The 16,992-nt window shown below is 40.6% G+C and overlaps 1 protein-coding gene across 8 annotated transcripts in view; it reads right to left on the bottom strand.

The window, feature by feature from the left end:
- PARD3B (par-3 family cell polarity regulator beta) overlaps window positions 1-16,992 on the bottom strand; it is a 2,038,921-nt gene that overhangs the window by 1,853,609 nt on the left and 168,320 nt on the right. The gene's annotated exons all lie outside the window — the stretch shown is intronic.

Here is a 16,992-nt window from a genome sequence, read left to right on the forward strand (position 1 = left end):
TTTGAGGGCATATGTGACAGAAAATACCCGAAAGTGACACAGTTTTAAAAACTGCACCTCTCAAAGTTCTCAAAACCATATTTACTAAGTTTATTAACTCTTCAGGTGTTTCACAGGATTTAAAGCAATTTTGAAGAAAAAATAAAATTTTACTTTTTCCCACAAAAATGTAACTTTTGCCCCAAGTTTAGCATTTTCAGAAGAGTAACAGGAGAAAATAGATATTTCAATTTGTTGTGTAATTTCTCCTGAGTATGCCTATATCTGAATGTGGAGGAAAACCACTGTATGAGCACACGGCTAGGATCGTAAAGGAAGGAGCCCCATTTGACCTCTGGAACGCAAAATTGGTTGGAATAAATAGATGTCATGTTGTGTTCGCAGAGCCCTGATGTGCCTAAACAGTGGAAACACCCCACACAACAATTTACCTAATTTTGGAAACTGCACCCCCTCAAGGAATTTGTCTAGCTGTGTTGAGCACCTTGAACCCGCCCGCAGGTGCTTCACAGAATTTTGTAACCTTATGCTGTATAAACAAAACAAAAAGAACATTTTTCCCACATAAATGTTGCTTTAGCCGCACATATTTTTTTTATTATCATAAGGGTAACAGGGAAAAAATTGACCCCTAAATTTGTTGAGCAACTTCTCCTGAGTACACGCTACCCATACGTGGTGGAAAACTTCTGTTTGGGTGGACGGCAGGGCTTGGAAAGCAAGGAGCGCGATTTGACTTTTGGAGTACAAAATTGAATAGAACACATAGTGAATGCCATGTTCCGTTGGCAGAGCCCCGGACATGTCTAAACAGTGGATGCCTCACACAGGTCACCTAATTTTGTAAATTACACCCCTCAATGAACTCATCTACATGTGTGGTGAGCACCTTGAACCCACAGGTGCTTCACAGAATTTTATAATGTTCAAATGAAACAATACATTTTTCGCTCAAAAATGTTGTTTTTTACCCAAATTTTCCATTTTCACAAAGGTAACAGGAAAAATTAGACCATACAATTTGTTGTGCGATTTCTGAGTACACAGACATCCCATATGTGGTCTAGAATTACTGTTTTGGAGTACAGTAGGGCTCTGAAGGGAAGGCCGCCTTAAGACTTTTAAAGCGCCATGTTACATAGAATAGATTCTGGATGCCATGTCACATTTGAAGAGCCCCTGACATTCCAAAACAGCATAAATCCCCACAATTGACCCCGGTTTGGAAACTATACCTCACAAGAAATTCATCTAGGTATGTAGTTAGCATTTTTAAACCTCAGGCATTTGACAGGATTGTATAATATTGGGCTGAGTAAATGGAAAATTATTACATTTTCCAATAAAATATTGCTTTGGCCTGAAGATTTTAATTTTCAGAAGGGTTAAAAGGAGAAAATAAAAAGTTATAGTTTGGTATGCAATTTCTCCCGAGTACAGCAATACCCCATATGTGGTCGAAAAGTACTTCTGAGGCACAATGTAAAGCTCAGAAGGGAAGGAGCTCAATTTTAGGAGAGTGCCCCTAAATTCCCTAGATTTGGGAATGTAGCATTTGCTAGATTTCTTTGGGAGGAGAGGAGCCATAGTGTTTTTACACAGGCTTTTTTCCCTTCAGTAACGTAGAAGCGCCATATATTTTCATTGACAGATGATGGACATGAGGGGGCACTTGTTTTTTTTTTGTGGATTGAAGCTTTTATTAGAACATTTTAAATAACATTTATCTTGTTCTCTACACTGAGCATGTACATCAGGGTTTACATCTAACTCTCTGACTGATGCGATTCAGATGAAACCCGCAAGAGGTCCATTCACTATAATGAGGCAGCAGAGTTACTCTGGACTTTGTCTGGCTTCTGATCAGAGGTGTCCTTTTCAGACGTACACAAAAACGTACAGGACTGCACTTTTATGCACACCTAAAAAGACAGACATCACTGGATCATAGGTCAGATGGCGTCCACAGTGTCTCCATCGGCCTTATTATAGGGAATCTTCTGCTGGGGGTTCCGTCTGAATCATGTATTTCAGAGATTTACACAGAAACCCCTGATGTAAGCGCTCAGTGCAGCAAGCAGGACAAATGTGAGATGATCTTTGGGAGGAAGAATAAACAAATCAATAGTAGGGCAAGAATGTTTTCTATTCATTTTCTATGCAGTATAAGTGATTAGACGACTTTATTCTTCAGACTGACGCGATTACAGCAATACCAGATTTATATATTTTTTAATGTTTGACTGCTGTCACACAATAAAAATATGCTTTTTTTTTTTTTACAGAAAAAAAGTTTTTACATTGCTATATTCTGAGAGCTATAGTTTTTCTATATTTTTGCTGACAGAGTCATAGTTGGGCTTATTTTCTGCGGGACGAGTTGACATTTGTATTAGTGTCATTTTCAGGCACATGACATTTCTTGATCACTTTCTATTCCGATTTTTAGGAGGCAGAATAAGCAAAAACCAGCAATTCATGAATTGCTTTTTTAGGGCTTTTTATGCCGTTCACTGTGTGGAAAAAGTGAGAAGACAATTTTATTCTTCAGGTCAGTACTATAACAGTGATACCACATTATTAACATTTTTAATATTTTGCCGCTTTGTTATAGAAAAAAAAATTGTTTTTGCTTTGCTATATTCTAAAAGCTATTACTTTTTTATTTGTCCGCTGAAAGAGCTGTTGCCGAAACGCGCGTTGGGGTGGGTGTCTCCATGGGCATACAGGTAACCCTCTTGGCTTTTTATTATACTTATATACTTTACACCAATAACTTCAAGTCTAGTACTTTGTTGCCTTGATGGCTGTTAGTTCATATATATTTTGTGCGCAATGAGTGTTTTACCACAAGTGGTTTCTATATTGTTATTGTACTATGATACACATTATGGCACTATGCACTTGCACTTTATGAACGGTTTGTCCTATTAACTTAGCCTGGGTTTTTTGCAACTTGCTAACCTGTATTACTACCGTGGTTGCATCTTTTGGTATAAAATTGTCCTGTTCCTGTTTCCAAAACATGCATGATACAATTTGTTGTGAAGACCGTATATACTAGAGTATAAGCCGACCTGAGTATAAGCCGAGACTCCTAATTTGGCCACAAAAACTGGGAAAACTTAATGACTCGAGTATAAGCGTAGGGTGGAAAATGCAGCAGCTACCGGTAAATGTCAAAAATAAAAATAGGTACCAATAAAAGTAAAATTAATTGAGACATCAGTAGGTTAAGTGTTTTTGAATATCCATATTGAATCAGAAGCCCCATATAATGCTTCATACAAAATACACCCCATATAATGCTCCATACAGTTTATGATGGGCCCCATAAGATGCTCCATATTAAAATATGCCCCATATAATGCTGCACAAATGTTGATTGTGACCCCATAAGATGCTCCATACAGACATTTGCCCCATATAATGCTGTACAAATGCTGATTATTGCCCCATAAGATGCTCCATAGAGATATTTGCCCCCATATAATGCTGCACAAATGCTGATTATGGCCCCTTAAGATGCTACATACAGAAATTTGCCCCATATAATGCTGCACAAATGCTGATTATGGCCCCATAAGATGCTCCATAGAGATATTTGCCCCCATATAATGCTGCACATGGCCCCATAAGAAATTCTCGGTTTATACTCGAGTATATACAGTAATAAAGTTTATATTTGTAAGTATTTTGATTCTTTTGGTGCTTTGTTTCTTGGTATGATTACGGAGACCTGGCTGGGTGAAAGACATAACTGGATGACAAACATAGAAGGTTACACTACATCTAGAAAGGACAGGAAAGACAGAAAAGGTGGAGGGGTGTGTATTTTTATTAAATCTAACTTAAGACCAGTGCTCAATGACGACATTATGTGGAGCTGCGACAATGTACAGTCAGTATGGGTAAATCTACATGGGGACATTAATAATGGAAAGCTGCTAATAGGAGTTTGCTGCAAGCCTCCTAATATAGCTGAACAGGTAGAGGAGGAAATGCTGTAACAAATTATTGGGGATTTTAACTATCCAGACATTCAGTGGAACATAGAATCTTCTGGCTGTGCTAAAAGCTGAAAGTTCTTATCCATTCAGGACAATTACATCTCTCAGCGATGATGTACCAACCAGTGGGGAGTAATCTGCTAGATCTGGTTCTGTCAAATAAACCAGATACAATTTCAGATCTACAGGTCAGGGAGCATTTGGGATGCAGTGACCATAATATTGTAAGTTTCAGAGTAATTTTCAGTCAAACATTGAAAAGGGGAAATGCAAAAATCTGGAATTTTAGGAAAGCTGATTTCAACAAATTAAGGGGAATGCTTAGTCATGTAGACTGGGACCATGTCATGTTAACTTGGGATAATGACCATAAATGGGGCATTTTTAAGGAAATGCTACTAGAATCATGTAAAAAACGTATACCTTCTGGTAATAAAATGTCCAGCAATAAAAATAAACCATTATGGATAAATAAGACACTACAAAGTTTAATCAGACTAAAACAAAGGGCTTTCAAAATCTTGAAGGCCGAGAATATGGAAATAGCATTTAAGGAGTATAAAGATCTAAGTAAGAAATGCAAAAAAGAAATTAAGCTAGCAAACTTATCCACAGAGAAACAAATCGCCAGTGACAGTAAAATAAATCCCCAAAAATGTTATAAATATATCAATGCTAAAAAGAAAAAAAAAGATTGTATAGGCAGCTTAAAAGACTATGATAACAAGATAATAATAGAGGACAAAGAAAATGCTGAGGTATTAAACAGGTACTTTTCCTCTGTGTTCACCAATCAACTAACTGTTACAGGGATCATTCAACAAGGCAAAAATCACAGTTCACCACCTGATATAATTAGTCTTACACAAGAAGAATTACGCCTGGGTCTGAGCAAACTAAACATTGACAAATCCCTCGGCCCAGGTGGCATTCACCCACGGATACCAAGTGAATTGAGCACAGTAATTGACAGACCACTGTATCTTAAATTCTTATACTCTTTTATAACAGGGGTGGTGCCACAGGATTGGAGGATGGCTCATGTGGTGTCAGGCAATTACCATCTGGTAAGCCTGACATCAGCAGTGTGCAAAATGTTTGAGGGCATTATAAGAGATGACCTGCAGAAATATATTGCAGAGAATAATATAATAACTGAGAACCAGCATGGATTCATGAAGAATAAATTGTGTCTTACTAAAGCTAAGTTCACACTTGCATTTGGCTGGTCTGTGTACGTCCTCCCTTAAGCTCTGCCAATTCTGCATGTGTCCTGCATCATCCTGCGGTCCCCAACGTTGGCTATATCCCATTTACAGAATGTACCATTTATAACAACGGTTTCCTGTCATTTAGCCAACATTTTGCGTTCCCGTGCGATCTGCGAGCACATCACAACGCTGCATGCTGACACATCCGCATACAACACATGTCACTGCTTACCCAATGTTAAAGACAGTTACATAGGACGACGCAGGACACATGCGGAAGTAGGCAGAGCATAGGTGGAGCTTAAGGGAGGATGTACGCAGGAATATGCAGACCAGCCAAACGCAAGTATGAACCCGGCCTAATGTGTTGGGTTTCTATGAGGAGGAAAGCGCAAATCTAGATATTGGTAACATGTCTGATGTGATTTATCTGGACTTTGCAAAGCCATTTGACACTGTACCACATAACAGCCTTATAATGAAGCTTCATAAGCAGGGACTGTGGGAAACTAAATGCAGATGAGTAAGGAATTGGCTAAATGACAGGAGACAGTTGTTATAAATGGTACATTCTCTTAGGCTACTTTCAGACTAGTGTTGTGCACTGCACGTCGCTATGCGTCATTTTGCAGAAAAAACGCATCCTGCAAAAGTGCTTGCAGGATGAGTTTTTTCTCCATTGACTTGCATTAGCGACGCAGTGCGACGCATTGCCACACGTTGCAACCGTCGTGCGACGGTTGCATCGTGTTGCGTTGGACCGTCACCACCAAAAAAAGTTGCTTGTAACGTTTTTTGGTGCATCGTTCCAGTCTTTTCCGACCCCGCATGAGCGGCCGGAACTCCGCCCCCGCCTCCCCGCACCTCACAATGGGGCAGCGGATGCATTGAAAAACAGCATCCGCTGCCCCCGTTGTGCGGCGCATTCACTGCTAGCGTCGATATGTCGCAACGACGCAATTAGTCGTGCGTCGTCCGACACTAGTGTGAAAGTAGCCTAAATTGGATATAGTCAGCAATGGTGACTGCAGGGATCAGTACTGGGAGCAGTGGGATACTGCAGGGATTTGTGCTAGGACTGATTTTTTTTTAAACCTCTTTATTAATTACTTTTTGGCTGGGATTGAGAGCAAAGTGTCAGTCTTTCCTGATGACACCAAACTATGTAGGATACAAACATCTGACCTTGACATTACAATTTGGCAAAACAATCTGGATAAGATGTATGAATGGGCAAACACTTGGCAAATAAGATTTAATGTTGATAAATGTAGAGTACTGCACCTGGGACAGAGTAATCCTTTTGCTGCATATACATTAAATGGGACCATACTTAGGACTATAGAACAGTAAAAGGACTTGGGTATTCTGGTTACAAGTACGCTGAGCAGCAGCACTCAATGTCAGGCAGCAGCCACAAAAGCAAACAAGATTTTAAGATGTATAAAAAAAAAAAAGAGAGAAAATCTTGCAATCCAAACGTATTGTTACCCCATTATAAATTGCTTGTGAGGACACATCTAGAATACAGGATCCAGTTTTGGGCTCCACACTTAAAAAAAAACAAAAAAAACAATCAGAAATTAGAGTTAGTTCAAAGGCGGGCAACTAGATTATTACAAGGAATGGAAGGCTTCTCATATGATGAGAGGTTGAAAATGTTGGGCTTGTTTAGCTTAGAAAAAAGATGCCTCAGAGGGGATATCATTTATATGTACAAATATATGTATGGTCAGTACAAAGGACTGGGCGTGACTTATTCCTTCTAAGGACCATAGTAAGGACCAGGGGGCACTCATCACCGTTGAAAGAAATGGGATTCCGGCAGCTAAATAGGAAAGGGTTCTTTACAGTTAGAGCAGTCAGACGGTGGAATGCCCAACCACAAGAGGAAAGTAATAAAAGGGCTGGATGATTTTCTCCATACACATAACATTGCGGGTTCTAGTTAATTGAGTGCCAAAAATAAACAACTGATGGAGAAAGGTTGAACTTGATGGACCTATATATTTTTTCAACATATGTAACTATGTAACATATATAACATAATAATATGTCATACGTAGGGAAGGGGTTAAGATGAAAGACCATTTATGTTTTACAAAGGCATCTGTGCACTTAGCGACTATCTACATCGAAAGCTTTTCCTGATGTGTACTGCAACATCGTCATGCACCAGATGGAGGCCAAAAATATGTTCTCTCGGCATCCGTCTGGCAGATATGGCAGATGCCTCTTCATCTATCCTGACTTTGGCAACTGTCAAGTGAGTTACCTCCTGAACATGTGTCCAACAGTCGGCACACATGCAATGTGTACCTAGCCTAAGCCCGACAGCATAGGAGAAGCTCACATAGCTCCATGTTCTGGCTCAAAGGGATCATGAAAGAGGAACTCCCTTTCAAAACATCTTGTGTGCCCTACTAGGATAGGTAAACTGAGCACATTCTTCATGAGACAACCCTTTTTTATAATTGGACATGCTAGTGCATGGACAACTGCATAATATGGAAAGGAAAATATATTGTATGCCTAAAACAAAATGCTATAAAAAAAAACTTTCATGAGACATGGAATGAAAGATGATAAAAATGAAGCATATTGAGCATATAGTACAACCTGTGCAAGGATTTACTAATATTATAATAATGTAAAGTGACTCCTGACATACAATGAACTACATAATTCGAATGACATATCTAACAAATCATACTGCTTCAATATTCTCTCCCTCTGTTTCGCATCATTACTGAAGCACTTAAAAACTGCAGAGGAAGCATTAAAAACTGCTTCTAGGGTGGCGGTTCTCAGTGCATTCTGCAAATAGACAATAAACATAAGTGATTGTCATCGGTGGAGCATGGAATATGGTGAAGAATAAGAGATGTGTAATGCACTTAATGATATATTATAGCTCCTAATAAAAACCCTAAAGCCAGCCATTCATATATGCATTACGTGTCAGTACGGTGGCTGATTACTACAAATATAGGGCTCTTTAATTTAAGTATAACTTGTCCATCAAATGTTATGAAGAAAAATGACAGATTTATACTAAACTTTTTTTTCTTTTTTTATGAAGGAGAAAAATGTATGTTTTTTTTTTCCTTTTTATGGTTCAATTCCAAAAAGGGAAACAACTTAGAACATGTTCGATGAAGGACGTTTAACCAAAAACCCAAGATTTCTTAGATTTCTGCACTTTCCATAGAGACTTAGGTGAAGTTCACACAGCCACAAAAATATTAGGGGTCATTTACCTTTTCACGGTTCTGTTCGGTGTTCCATCTGAATCTCTGACAAAAAGCAACCCCCAAAAAGGTAGTCCAAGTTCTTATGCCGATCTCAAAAAGATGGACAGTCAGAAAAATTACATAAATGGACTCTCTCTTTCACTTTATCATATGTTCAGTCTTAATTCTTGAAAAAAACTCAACACCCAAAAGAAGGGGCAAAATGTAATGTAAATGGCTTCATAGGCAGGTTGCCTCCATTAGTCAATCAAATATTAAATTGTTGGTTATAGCTTTCTTTCGGTCACCCTTCTGACATATCTCATGCAAAATGTACTACTCATTTCTAAGTACATGTCTAATATGCCTATAGACTTCAACAGTAAAACTTACAGTATATATACATACCAAAAGAGTGCCATTTTGCTATATTTGTGGCTGGTATAAGTCAGGCTAGATCTGAACTGTACAGGAAAGCACAAGGCAGTAAAACAAGTATACTATGAAGTACTGTACAGTGTCTGTATATTAGAGGCCACACTGGCTAAAGGAATAACAATAACTATAAAAATGATGGTAACATTCATGACATGGAGGCAAATGATGCTGTAATGAGGGTGTGGTGGGGGAGCGCAAATAATGATGAATTGGAGGTGATGGACAGCAAATTATGAATTCAAGGTGGAGGTGGGGAGAGTAAATGATCATGAATTGAGACTGGGGATGGGTGGAGACTGGAGAGTAAATGATGATGAATTGAGACTGGGGGAAAAGTGAATGAATTGAGGGTGGGGAACAGTAAATGATGATTAATTGAGATGGGGAAAAGTAAATGAATAGAGACTGGGGGTGAGGGACAGCGAATATTAATTAATTGAGACTAGGAGATGGGGAACAGCAAATGATGATTAATTGAGACTGGGGTGGGAACAGCAATGAATTGAGACTGTGGGGTGGGGAACAGCAAATTATGAATGGAGACTGGAGAAGTGGGTACAGCAAATGATTATGAATTGAGGGTAGGGGAGAGCAAATCATAAATTGAGAGGATGTCCTGTTACTGTGCAGAGCGACACTGTCACTTTTTCCTTCATATGGAGTAGTTTAGAAATTGGGGAAAAAGTGGGAAATGTGCTCTGGATGCGGTCCTCTAGCTAACAGTGTGTTATTTTCTACATAGATGAGTCCTGGCTACAAGAAGTGATGGCTGTCTGTGCTGGCTGAAGAAGAAAAGTGAAGATGAAGGACCAACTAGAAAAATCAAAGGCGAGTCAGTGTGTTGCTTGCACACTTACACTAAACACTGTATGTTATATACATAGCTCCTCGGTATAATGTCACTGGTGATCTCTGTATTACCTGCACACTATACACTGTATACTAGGTACAAGGCTCCTTTGTATAATGGTACTTACGATACTATTAGTATTGTGAGGTTTTTTATTACTGATCAGTATTGTAATATTCGGTCACTATGTGGTGGTAATATGTGGTTTGGTCATGGTGTGGCGATATTTGTCCCTTGTATGCAGTGTTATTCAGTCACTATGGGGAGATAATACGTGGTCTAGTCATGGTGTGATGATATTTGTTCCCTGTATGTGATATTATTTGGTCAATATGTGGTGATAATATGTAGTCTGGTCATGGTGTGGTGGTATTTGTTCCCTGTATGTGCTAATATTCAGTTACTATGTTGTGGTAATATGTTGTCTGTTCCTGGTGTGGCGATATTTGTTCCCTGTATGTAGTATTATTCAGTCACTATGTGGTGGGAATATGTGGTCTGGTCATGGTCTGGCAGTATTTGATCCTTGTATGTGGTATTATTCAGTCACTATGTGGTGGTAATATGTTGGTCGGCTTATTATGAGGGTATTTATCCTTTGTATGTGGTAGTATTGATCATTTTAAAAAATGTATGTGACACATTCCCCCTTAAAGAAAAAGAAAAATATACTTAAAGCGTTAAACAACAAAATTGAGGACATAAAGGCTTTGGAGGGATACATAAATTATTAACAAATTGGAGAGAACCCCAAATAAACCCTCACTAGAAATCCTAAAACCAACTTTTATTAATTAAAATTCAGAGAGAGTAGGGTATAACAAGAATGTCCCCAGTCTGACTGCTTATTCATCTAATCATTATATAGCTTGCTGCTCTCCTTATGCAAGTGGGTAACACCCCGGGGTGCTGACCTCTGTCTGGCAGAATAGGACATATAGTAGCAAACTAGTCCCCCCAACATGTTTCACCGCATCTGAGGCGTCATCAGGGGTTTTTAACATAGGCTAGCATGGTGACAGGCCATACAAGCCATCTACATATGTATATATAGCCTCTGTATACTTTAGGGGCCAATGAGTAAAGATCTCGCAAATTGCAGGAAGTGACACCAACCATATTGAGTAAATCAGTGTGCTTGAAACATATAGCTAATAGGAATTGAACTATGTTTTTTAAAAGGCCCTTAGTGATTTGATGTGGATCAGAAGCTTCGTACATCATGGAGATCATGGAACAATCGGATAATTACTTACCCCATGCTCTAATCGATATAAGACCTATGCAATGCATATTCAGACGTGATTGGTTCATTGTCCAATGATGCACTGGTGACGAGTATGCAGGTGATATGAGAAAAGTGATGATGATGCGTCTATCGACCGATCCAATTGGCAAGTGGTAAGTCAGTATGATGATGCTATATTGAGGTCTGATATCGACTGGAGCATAGGGGTAAGTGATTATCCGACTGATGTCCATGATGTAGGACGCTTCTGATCCACATCGAATAACTAAGGGCCTCTTAAAAAACATAGATCAATTCCTATTGGCTGTTTCAAGCACGTGAATTTATTCAATATGGTTGCAGTCACATCCTGCAATCTGGAGAGAAAGCTAGGAGACAAAAAGTGCAATAGGGTCTTATACGATGGTACGGAGAAAGAGGAAATGTGAGACCACTCACCTGATATGGTTGCAGCTAGCAACATGAGAAATGTATACAGTATGTGACAGCTTCTGCAGGACACCGGTCAGAGATAGACACAGGAAAACAATGTGATGTGCAAGAAGGTGTAACTAGCTTTTTGTCCTGATGAAGAGGTTGTGCAGAATCTTGAAGCGCATTGACATGTAAAACCAGAATAATTAAACTCCATTGATTTTACTTCTGCCATTGAGCTTTTTTCAGCAGCATGTCGCCATTCTAGACTATGTCCTAACCCCTGATGATGCCGCAGACATGGTGAAACATGTTGGGGGGACTAGTGTGCTAATATATGTCCTATTCTGCCAGACAGAGGTCAGCACCCCAGGGTGTTACCCACTTGCATAAAGATAAAGAGAGCAACAAGCTATATAATGATTACATGAATAAGCAGGCAGATTAGGGACATTCTTGTTATACCCTACCCTCTCTGAATTTTAATTAATAAAAGTTGGTTTTAGGCTTTCTAGTGAGGGTTTTTTTGGGGTTCTATACCGAAGAAATGTTTAATAGGTGAGAGTGGAGTAGGGCCCTGCGAAAAGTCTACTCGTGGTGGCGGCTTAAAAAATCTTTTGGCCAAAACAAAAGCTGCTGGCTATGTATAATAATAATCTTTATTTTTATATAGCACTAGCATATTCCGCAGCGCTTTACAGTTTGCACATATTCTCATCGCTGTCCCCGATGGGGCTCACAAACTAGATTCCCTATCAGTATGTCTTTGGAATTTGGGAGGAAACCGGAGAACCCGGAGGAAACCCACGCAAGCACGGGGAGAACATACAAACTCCTTGCAGATATTGCCCTATGTATGTGAAATGGTGTTTGATGGGAACTGTTAACGGTTACTGTGATTGCTGAGGATGTGGTGCAGAGGAGTTTTTCCCAAGAGTGGGCAGTGGGACTGTACAAAGTCTGAGGTGGAGACGGCATTGGGGTGTAGCCTGGGCGGAATCTCAACGAGGCCTGAAAATGTACCACTAATCAGTGCACTGCTGCTAATGACTACAGGTTGATGAACACTGGTGTCATTGTTGCCTACGTAATCCTCCCTACTCCATGCAGCAATGGAGCGCTCTCTGTTCTCTTGAACCCAGACCCTGTCTATATTCAGAAGCCAGCACACAGGGAGGATTTCTTATCACAACTTTAATGCTGCAGTTTGTATCATTTGTTGGTATATCATGTTTTTAACAAAGCTGCTTTGTTTAGTTTTTTTATACTTCCTGGTATTTGGCTTTGAGAAAATGTTATTGATGTGTGCATATGCAGATACATGTTTTTTTTATGTGTTTCCACAGTGGAATTGCATCAAAACACATGTGCTTTTTTTCTGCGGATTTTCCGCATCTAGTGCAAGTCTATGGATAAAATCTGCACATAAAACTAAGCATACCAGCAAGAGATATTGACTAGTAGGGGATATGAAACACACCGCAGGTCAGTTTTCACGGAGTAAAAAAAATCCCATCCACTTTGATGGAACTGTAACACTGCGTTTTTGCAAAAATTTGCAGCATCCAAAAAAAAACTCACCCAAAACTCATTGTGGGCGCCCAGCTTAAAACATGGAAAAAAGCTTCTTGCTTAGATATAAAAGTTATAAAGACCACTATTTACATCCTAAAGAACATAAACGTGGTTTCACCGTTGAACAAGGACTTGACATTTCATTTTGCTCTCACAGATTAACGGTCTGTTGAACAGACCATACGATGCCATCACAGCTCTCCACACAGTATGTCACCACACCGCCCCCCATGACCACTATATGATAGACTTTATTGTTCCCCACACAGTATGATGCTCCCACAAATTCTCTCAAACAATGACAAACCCACAAAAATAGAATTACTCACCTAACAGCAGTGCACTGATGCAGCACTCCAGTCTGAGCACATACTTGACTGAGGTTTTGCACAGCAGGTGCAATTTAGTAAAGGCATTGCACCTGCTGCGCGGAGTCAAACGCACATCTGAATAGTGTAAGATTATGTGCACACATGCAATATTTGGTGAGGTTTTTTTACCTCATTATTTATAAGCCAAAATCAGGAGTGGAACAATCAGATTAAAGGTATAATAGAAACACATCACCACTTCCGTATTTATCACCCACTCCTGGTTTTGGCTTACAAATACTGAAGTAAAAAACTCAATAAGGCTACGTTCACACGATCCGTTTTTTGCTGCGGATCCGTAGCGGAATTGCAGCTACGGATCCGCAGCCGTTTTCCATGCAGGGTACAGTACAATGTTACCCTATGGAAAACAAAACCCGCTGTGCCGACGATCCTTTTTTTCGCTGGAAAATCCGCGCGGATTTGCCAACGGAAAAAAGAAGTACCATGTCAATTCTTTCAGCGGATTCCGCTGCGGGTTTCCAACAGCACCAATAGGAAACTGCAGTTGGAAACCCGCAGTGGAATCCGCAGAAGAAAAAGGACACAAATCCGCCGAGAGAAGCACCGCCGTTTTCCACTGCGGATTTCCCCGAAAAAGGACCGGAAAAATCCGCAGTGAAAAACGGATCGTGTGAACGTAGCCTAAATACTGAATGCCTGCACGTGGTTTAAGGCTACTTTCACACATCAGGTTTTCAGTGTCAGGCTCAACCCGGCTAATTTTCAAAAAAACGGAACCTGCGAATGTTGCCGCCGGATCCGTTTTTTTCCCATAAACTTGTATTAGTGCCGGATTGCGCCTGATGACCTTGAGTTTCGTCCGGTTTTCGCCGGATCCGGCAAATCTGCCGTTTCCGGTTTCTTGAAAAAACGTCCATAGCAACGTTTTTTTGTCTCCGGTGAAAAAGCCGGGGGTGCCGGATGCGGTGCTTCCGGCTGTTTGCTAGAATGGAAGTCTATGGCAGCCGGAAGGTGCCGGATCCGGAAAATGAAGGATTCCGGCGCCGGATTCTGTATTTTTAACCCCTTCATGATCATGGGCTTTTCCGTTTTTCCGTGTTCGTTTTTCGCTCCCCTCCTTGCCAGAGCCATAACTTTTTCCATCAATACGGCCATGTGAGGGCTTATTTTTTTGCAAAACAATTTGTACTTGTGAACGACATCATTGGTTTTAGCATGTCGTGTACTAGAAAACGGGAAAAAAATTCCAAGTGCGGTGAAATTGCAAAAAAAGTGCAGTCCCACACTGGTTTTTTGTTTGGCTTTTTTGCTAGGTTCACTAAATGCTAAAACTGACCTTCCATTATGATTCTCCAGGTCATTACGAGTTCATAGACACCTAACATGACTAGGTTATTTTTTATCTAAGTGGTGAAAAAAAATTCCAAACTTTGCTAAAAAAAAAATTGCGCAATTTTCCGATACCCGTAGCTTCTCCATTTTTCATGATCTGGGGTCGGTTGAGGGCTTATTTTTTGCGGGCCGAGCTGGCGTTTTTAATGATACCATTTCGGTGCAGATACGTTCTTTTGATCGCCCGTTATTGCATTTTAATGCAATGTCGCGGCGACCAAAAAAAACATAATTCTGGTGTTTCAAATTTTTTTCTCGCTACGTCGTTTAGTGATCAGGTTAATGTTTTTTTTTTTATTGATAGATCGGGCAAATCTGAAAGCGGCGATACCAAATATGTGTAGGTTTGATTTTTTTATTGATTTATTTTGAATGGGGCGAAAGGGGGGTGATTTAAACTTTTATTTTTTTCAAATTTTTTTACTTTTGCCATGCTTCAATAGCCTTCACAGGAGGCTAGAAGCTGGCACAACTCGATCGCCTCTGCTACATAGCAGTGATCATCAGATTGCTGCTATGCAGCAGAAATGCAGGTGTGCTATGAGCGCCGACCACAGGGGGGCGCTCACAGCTACCGGGGATCAGTAACCATAGAGGTCTCAAGGACCTCTATGGTTACTATACAGAAGCATTGCTGACCCCCGATCATGTGACGGGAGTCAGAGATGCGCTCATTTCCGGCCGCCCGGCCGGAAGCGCCAGTTAAATGCAGCTGTCTGCGTTTGACAGTGGCTTCAACCAGTTAATAGCGATTTCACCCGCCGCTATTGCGGGCACATGTCAGCTGTTCAAAACAGCTGACATGTCCCGGCTTTGATGCGGGCTCACCGCCGGAACCCGCATCAAAGCGGGGCTTCTGACCTCGGACGTACTATCCCGTCCGAGGTCAGAAAGGGGTTAAACTGAGCATGCTCCAAATATTTTTTTATCCAATAATCTAGATATGCTAGCTGGATCCGTCGAAAAAACGGATCCGTCTCATCAGATTTTTACAATCTGCGCCGGATCCAGTTTTTCCAACATTCGCCGGATTGCGCCTGATGCAAAAAACCTGATGTGTGAAAGTAGCCTAAGAGGAAGCTGATTGCTCAGAGACTGCAGGTACTGGGGAATTGAGATGATGTGCAGCCTTGGGAGCAGGAGTGCGGCTGGTGCTATATGCCATTGTATTCAGCCTTTTAGCTGCCCTGGTACTGGGCCGAACAGGAACAGTCAGAAGGCCACACTTTCCCCAGATTCTAAGGTTTTTCTCTTGTAATTCTGATCTTTGCATGCTTGAATTTTCTTTCTATTTTCTATTTTCTTGTGTCTAAATTACTAAGAAGTCACTTGGGAGGAATAGCTGTCAGTCAGAAACAAGCATTCTGCAGACAGAGATGCAAGGTGTATGTCCATGATTGTTAAATAATAGGCCGCAAGCTGAAAATGTACTAAAATAATAAAAATGCAATACTCTATATAATACCCTGCAGGTCCAGCCCCTTCTGCTCCGATAGTCCCAACATAACATCCATCACAATCACTGGTGTAATATATTTTAACAAATTCCCTGCTCTCAGAAATATTTTTTTAAATCCACTTTCAGGACTGCATCTGGCTAAGTTTTATGCAGTTCATGGAGTCCCTTGCGACTGCATTTCTGAGATATCCTCCTTTGGTTGCAATGTCATCGAGTAGCAGGGGCGTAACGACCACGGTCGCAGAGGTCACAACCGCAACTGGGTCAATGCAGGAGACGCGCCGACGCCAGCACAAACTTCAAGTGAATGCCAAAGAGAATTGCGGTGCACAGACAAGTCGGGTCTCTGTGCGGTTATACAAGCTTAAGGCCAATCAGAGGCCAGCAGCTGACATCTGCATACACATGACTGGGGGCACACGACAGTGACGTCATGTGTTCCCATCGCTTGCAAGCTAAAGGTTTGGTGTTAGGATTCATATTCTCTGAAAAAAGGCCAAGAAAGCAACAATTCTGACGAGGTATGTAAACTTTTGAGCACAACTCTTTATATTAGGATGGGGATATACTGTATATACCAGAATGAGGCCCATGCATGATAAGGGACATATATACCAGGACAGGAGGACGGGGCCCAGGACAAGGGGCATACATACCAGAATGGAGGATGGAGATATATATATATATATATATATATATATATATATATATATATATATTAGCTGAAGAGCCTGGCGTTGCCTGGGCATAGTAAATATCTGTGGTTAGTTATTGCACCTCACTTCTCTTATTTTCCCATCACGCCTCTCATTTTCCCCCTCACTCC

The sequence above is a fragment of the Ranitomeya variabilis genome, chromosome 7 (assembly GCF_051348905.1).
Source record: "Ranitomeya variabilis isolate aRanVar5 chromosome 7, aRanVar5.hap1, whole genome shotgun sequence".
Taxonomy (NCBI): domain Eukaryota; kingdom Metazoa; phylum Chordata; class Amphibia; order Anura; family Dendrobatidae; genus Ranitomeya; species Ranitomeya variabilis.